Here is a 6,890-nt window from a genome sequence, read left to right as displayed (position 1 = left end):
CCCCCCCCCCATATAGAAAACAATACGGCATGGCTTATTTTGGTGTGTTTGGAACTAAATAAGCATTTTCATCGTGATTTTATTTATTACAATTCATAGGCCTATTCTTTCACATCATTACACATTGAGGCCCTTATTTTAGGTAAAACGATATATCTTAAATTTTCTTTCTCAAGTTTTTGGGACTATTATGTTTTTAAATAACTTAGAAGGCAAAGGAGGGCAAGCACAAGCTTTAACCCTAAGAAATGCGCGCGAAGCGCGCGAAAAATTTTTTTGTGCTTTTAATTCTAATTTCGTCGGAATTGATCAAAATTCCCTAATTGTGCAATTTTTAGAGGAAATTGGCCTACCTCAACAAGAAATGCTCTTATGTTATATATGGCCACACTCGTTTTTTTTAAAACTGAATATAAGTATTTTCCTTACGGCTTTATTTATTACTAACATATTCTTTCAACAGTACATTGCTTTTTGGCTACTGGGTGGTACAAGTCATGTGATGGATGAGGTCCATACATGCCAACTGTGAAAGTGTTTTGTCCCATTTCCTGTGTGCTGATTTTGAAGTGCTTGCTGCATAGACCGATGGAAAACTGGTGGTACCCGAAACCATGAGGGCAAATCCAGAATAGAAGGGATTTGCATGTTGGAATCGCACATTCTATGGAATTACCTTGACACTGTCGAATAAGGAGCTTGTCATGTACAATGCAGTAAGCCTGTAATTGACTGTAACAACTCTCGATTAATGTTCTTTTAGCTTTATGAATGGTGTGGCAAGTACGTACATAGAGCAAAAAAGGGTGGTGTCCTGGTGGGAGACCTTGATTATGTGATGGTGGAGACTGCCATGCCTTATTGCCTGACCATCTTGCACTTATGTGAAAGTGTGCTTGTATTGACATAACCAATAGAAGGTGCCACTCTCCATGTTGGAGTTCCATGGGCATTTGTTGATTTGCGTTTGTTTGATGGGTAGTAGCAAGCGTCACATAAGCCTGTAGTGTTGCAGATGTTGCTTGCAAATCAGCTAATGTGTTAAATGTTATAGGCTCAACATTACTACATAAACCAGCAATGAAGTTTGCAACACATTGTTCATGGTAATTTCCTTGGCATTTTGAAGCAGTACCTTAAGGTAACGGCGAAGCTGGGAATTGGTGGCCGATTTACAATTTGAACTGGAAAGTGTTTGTACTGCAGTGAGTATTTTCTTGCGGCCATCGTTGGCATTTGGATTGTCCCAGTGAGCATTTAGCAATGCTTGGTGCAAGTGGGTACTATTGAGGAAAGCCATTAGTACCGAATAGAGAACAGGGCCAAGATGATGGTCTTGAGTTCCAGGGTATTGAGTCTTATCAAGTGAATACAATTTGTGACCAGTGTTTGATGGTGGGTGTACAGGAATAAAGCAGTGTGATGGTTTTGGAGAATTTGTGGTATTTTGCTGAGTATGATCAGTCTTGGTGTATAACCTATTGTATATACTAAGGACATTAAAAGCATCCTCCAAGGCAACATATGTACCCGTGTTACGATGGTTAACAATGTCATCATTTGTTGGATGTTGTGAAGTGTTATAGTGGTCAATCAATGGCTGTAGTGTATTTACAAGATGTGTAGATTGTTGAACAAAGTGGTGTATGTCGGGACGATGTTGCAGTACCAAAGCCTTTGCCAGAGCAATGTCGTCACAAGTAGAATTGTAAGTTTCAACTTTTGGTACAATTCTGAATGTCGAATGCCTGTGTTGCCAATCAGATTGTACACGGGAAATGATGTATTGTATGTACCAGTCCTGCCTGCACGACAGATATTACTGGACACGACAGCAGGTGCTAGGACATCAGGAGCCGATGGCGCAAGATTGTGTAGGATTGGATTAGTAGGAATATGCAGTCGAGGGACTTTTGAGTTACAGTGGATAATGTCTGTGCACATTAATACAGCAAGACCAACATTGTCATCCACTAAAATACTAGGTGCTGCACGCCACTACAAGTCGTGATATGGAATTGTCCAATCGGTGCGAGCACCAGTAAGGAAGTGTTGATCTGCTTGAAAGGAGTGAAATTGAGAACATATTGTTGCTAGGTAGTGTGCAGCTGAAAATGGCTGTAGTTTGTTTCTCATCAGGTCATCGATGAACATAAAGCAGCCAATGGGGCAACGTACAATAGGATATGGATGCTTATTTAAAACAGTTGTAATACGGCCTAACTCGCCACTGTGGATATCATTCTGAAATGATGTAATAGTGTGTGTGAGATCTTGAAATACAGGTTCAGTGTTGGAAATATTTTGCATACAAGGTAGCCATTCATGCAATACTGGAGCCCATGAGCCTAGAATTGACAGTGGGAGAAATTTCATCAGGGAGGTGGGATCAGTGTAATTGGGTTTTGAGAGACAAGTCCAGACGACAGCAGGCCAGCCATGTGACAATAAAGGGCACTTATTTTGGTGACGTGTTTGTGGGCAAACAAAGTTATTGCACTGTTGACAGACTGCTTTGCCAGGAACCATACCGGTCTTGTCACCAAATTGCCTTTTGACTATTCGGCCATTGTATGAAGTAAGAACAAGGTGCTGAATAGTATTGGATATTCGTATGTAGGTGATCGATGACATATTGAACAAATTCATGGAAGTGGTATAGCCATGTAGTTAAAAAATACTAATGGATTTAATGGAAGTAATGGACAGATTTCTGTAAATATGTGACAATGGTTATTGTTGGATGAAAATGACAAAATTGTTGCTATGAACCTAATGTAGGAGTACAGCTTGAGCTCAAATGTGTGTTATTGTCACAAAAGCACCAGTACTTGGAAAACGTGGAGAAGATGTCGAACCTCAAAGTGTACACAAGTAATTCTGTAAGGAGTAAAATAATTGGAGGAAGTTAAGTGGCTTAGAAAAAAAAGAGTAATATTATGAGTAAATATAATTGGTTACAAAATAATACAAATTTCCAAATAGGGAATATCCACTTTGTCGTGTATGTTTACATTATTGTAATGATTATGTAAATTTCCACAATGCACCTGCTCCATATGTTAGTATGTGCACATTTTATTACAATTATTTGTTGTAGTTGGATTGTGCAAAAGTGAGACGAACACATAACTTGAAACCACACACGAGCAACAACAAAACGGTATTTATCTATCAAGTGTTAGTTTTAGCTAATAGCAGTTGGAAGTGCATATAATGCTGTCAGTGATGTGACATGGTGTAGCCGGTGGAAATGCCTTAACCTGACGAAAGTAGCAGTGACATTTGTACAATGTGTCTGTAATGAACGAATGTGGAATATGGATGAGGTAATTAATTTATGTTATTTAAGCTATTGTTAGTTGTATATTGAGGATGAGCTTTGATTGAATGTAGAACCTTCATGAAATATTGTGGAATAAAATAAAAAAATGGAAACAAATCCAAAAAGGGAAAAGGAACAATTTTGAAAATGGAATGTAATATTACGCAAAAGTAATAACTGGATTGTTGTAGATATGTTATGAATTACATGGAAATATTAGTAGATAGTTTGGGTTTTTCAAGTGTTGAATAGTGGTATGGAGATGTTGAAATGCAGAATGAAAAAGAATTGTATGCATTTATGAAAGCATTGGTCTGTAAATCTTGAAGTTTAATAGTGATTGCAGGAAGTGAATGAACTGTCACTGTGAAGGAAGCAGTTCATGTGTGAATGTTACCAAAGTAATTTCAGTCCAGTAAATGTAAACTGTTACTGCAAGTGAACTTGATAACTAGGGCTATTTTGAAAGGAGGTTCATGTACCATACTGCTGTAATTTTAGTGATGAATAAATATTTGACACAATCATTGAAATGGACATTCAATGATTTACACTTGTTCATTATTAAAAATGAAAGTACAGATTTTTTTTTCTGTTAAATATGTAGAAATTATTAAATTATGAAATGGCAGAGATGTGTGGACAAATAGGTCAAAGCATTTTTAAAAGGGTAGAGCATTCTTCAGCAAAAAGCCTTTTTATTTGAGGCTATCAGACAATCATCGTAGGAATTGGTTATTACCATTAATTGAAAATACAAAATGAAATATGTACAATAAGTAAAGGTTTCACCTAATAGTAGTAGATCCAGTATGTATATGAATAAAGAAGTGAATAGAATAAATATGAGTAGGAATAATATTTAAAAGTATGGGAGATCTGTAACCACAAGTCATTATAGGTGATATTAGGTTTAGGAATTTAAAGGAAATCAACATTGCTAATGGTCAGAGTGTATTTGAAACTAGATGATGTGGAAATATAGTGAATTACAAAATGAAATTTGTAAAAGGTGTGGTATGCAAGGTACTGTAAGCTGTACCAATACTTCTTCTGGTAACAATGGTAATAGTTATTTCGAGTAAAGTGCAAGAAGTGTCATGTGGAAGTACCTATGTGTATAAAAAGAATGCTATGATTACTTAGTACTATGATATACATTATGCCTTTATAGAATGACACAGTAATATGACAATGTCGCAATATCAGGAACAGTGTCGCAGTGTACTAAGGTCAGCACGAGGGTTGTAAAGTGAGGAAAAATGGAATGTTTTTTGTGAAAAGAATTGTGATGAAGTGAATTGAGTTTGCAAGGGAAACCATCGTCTGAAGATATAGAGGAAAGTGTAGTGAAATATTAAACAAAAATTAATACAAATGTGTGTAAATTTGAATTTCAATGTGTACTGACACCAACAATTTGTCGAAGAATGATTTATTGCAGTTATTTTGATTGAGTGAAATAGGAAAAAGTGTCATGTCAATGTAAATATGTTGGAACAAATATGTTCTATTTGAATATAAGTATTTGTTAGTATGATAACCGTATGATAACGAGAGATAGCAAAATATGAGGAAGTAATGGAGACTGCAACAGCTTTGCAATGTGGACTGTATTATGAAGCAGTAGTAAACTGTTTCTGGGAAAGAACACTGACTGAGGGAAATTTAAAATGGAATGTGATGTCAGTGTGTGGTAAAAACATAGCCAATCAGTAGTATTTGCATTAGTTTAATCACTGTATGAAAAATTTCGAAAGCCTGCACCAACAATTCATGGTTGAATTGGTTTATTTACAAGTCACATAGAATTAATTATTAAATGAGTAAATTAGACATATCAACGTTATTTAATAAGCGGAAAATGGACACAAGAATTTTCGTAGAATAATGTAGAAGCTTCTTAAACATGAACATTGAAATCAATTCAAATTTGTGCAAGCTCGCAGTGAAATTTAATTGAAATATACAATTGTAAATGTATTTTGAGGTTTAGTAGTAATCATGAAATATATGATTGTAATTACTGTCCTAAGAAATGAATCATAACTTTTGTGGTTAGAACATTATTAATGTAATGAAAGAATGTAAAAACAATGTATGGAAGTAATTTAAGTAGCATACTAGCAAACCAGAAAATATCAGAACCACATGAAATATACATATCCGGGATGAAGTGGCAAAAAACATTGTTGTTACAACAATACACAGATAATGAAGAAAGAACAACAGAAAGAGAATAAAGAAATTTTAAAATGAGTGGTGTACACAAACCATGAAACAACAGAGTCCGTGATTGTTTATTTTATGTGTTCACTACGCATTATTATTTCTGTTGGCTGTTATGGTTGCAATTACTGTCCTAAGAAATGAATTGTAATTTTTTCGGTTAGAACATTATTAATGTAATGAAAGAATGTAGAAACAATGTGCGTGTTGTGGAATGAAACTAATGAATTTTTAGAAGTAATTTACGTAGCATACTAGCAAACCAGAAAATATCAGAACCACATGGAATATTACAGCCCTCGACTTGGGAAAGAAGGTGCAATAAATATCAAGTTCTGTTGGCTAGCAAACGTCTGTTCTGTACCGTTGGGGGGGGGGGGTCGGTAAGTATAATTGGTTAGGCCTAGATCAAGATCAAGCTCTGCCTACCCTACTGATGTACAGTACTGTGCAGCGGGGCACGGCAGGGGAATTTATTACTACTACTAGTTATTTAAGACTAGGCCTAGACTAGCATCCCCCATACATAGGCCTAAGTAGACAGTGCAATTACATGTCACAGAAAGTGCACTTTGGAAAGAAATAAATGAAAATAAAACCAAAAAAATGAAATAAGAATAAATCAGTTACAGACATATGCCTACCTTGTTTTTCAATGGAAACAATGCGGCTTGTCACCCAACAATGGTTCTCCTGTAGGCCAAGGTGGAAACAGTGCCGTTTATGATATCCATGAAAAGAGCACGCCGGGAAAGTTTGCCTTGCCAAGAAAAGGTGACGTAATCTTATGACGTCTTGTTCAGTATATCAGGAATGTGACGTCACCAAAAAAAAATATATTTTCTATTATAAAAAAATATTAATAACTACAAGGTTTGTGGACGAAATTTTTTCTAATACCAATTAAGGGTGGCACCATCTCCTCGCCATACAAATTATAGCTCGCATTGGCGTCTCAGTCGAGAAATACGGGTAGTTGAAGTTTTTCTCGCAAATCTTACCAATCGATAGGCCTATATTCAATTTGTTCAAGTTCAAAGTTGTGAGTGAATATTGTTGTATTTCATTGTGTGTTGTTCTGTATTTTCAATCATTGTTCTGTATGTACGCATCAACATCCGCTTATTAAAACGCATGAAAAATAGGCCTACGTTAATTTTTAATGTATAAAAATTTCGTTTTTTAAAAGTTATTGTTGTTATTATTAATAATAATAATAATATGTCGTTCTTATATAGCGCTTCATGCATTTACAAGGCCCTTAAGCGCTTCACATTACTACCCCGGTCATTGGATCAAACACATATGGAACACATTGAACACCAAATTAAATTAG

General features: G+C 35.7%; 1 protein-coding gene across 1 annotated transcript in view; it reads right to left on the bottom strand.

Annotated features, from left to right (window-relative positions):
• LOC117108788 overlaps positions 1–6,224 on the bottom strand; it is a 12,143-nt gene extending 5,919 nt beyond the window's left edge. The window contains exon 1 of the mRNA XM_033250937.1: positions 6,199–6,224. The gene's annotated coding sequence lies outside the window, so the exon portion shown is untranslated. The remainder of the gene's footprint in view (positions 1–6,198) is intronic.
• Positions 6,225–6,890: the final 666 nt, after the last annotated feature.

The sequence above is a fragment of the Anneissia japonica genome, unplaced genomic scaffold (assembly GCF_011630105.1).
Source record: "Anneissia japonica isolate Jap-2015-1 unplaced genomic scaffold, ASM1163010v1 scaffold10184_len302889_cov135, whole genome shotgun sequence".
NCBI lineage: Eukaryota > Metazoa > Echinodermata > Crinoidea > Comatulida > Comatulidae > Anneissia > Anneissia japonica.
This window is presented reverse-complemented; position numbering and strand designations above follow the sequence as displayed.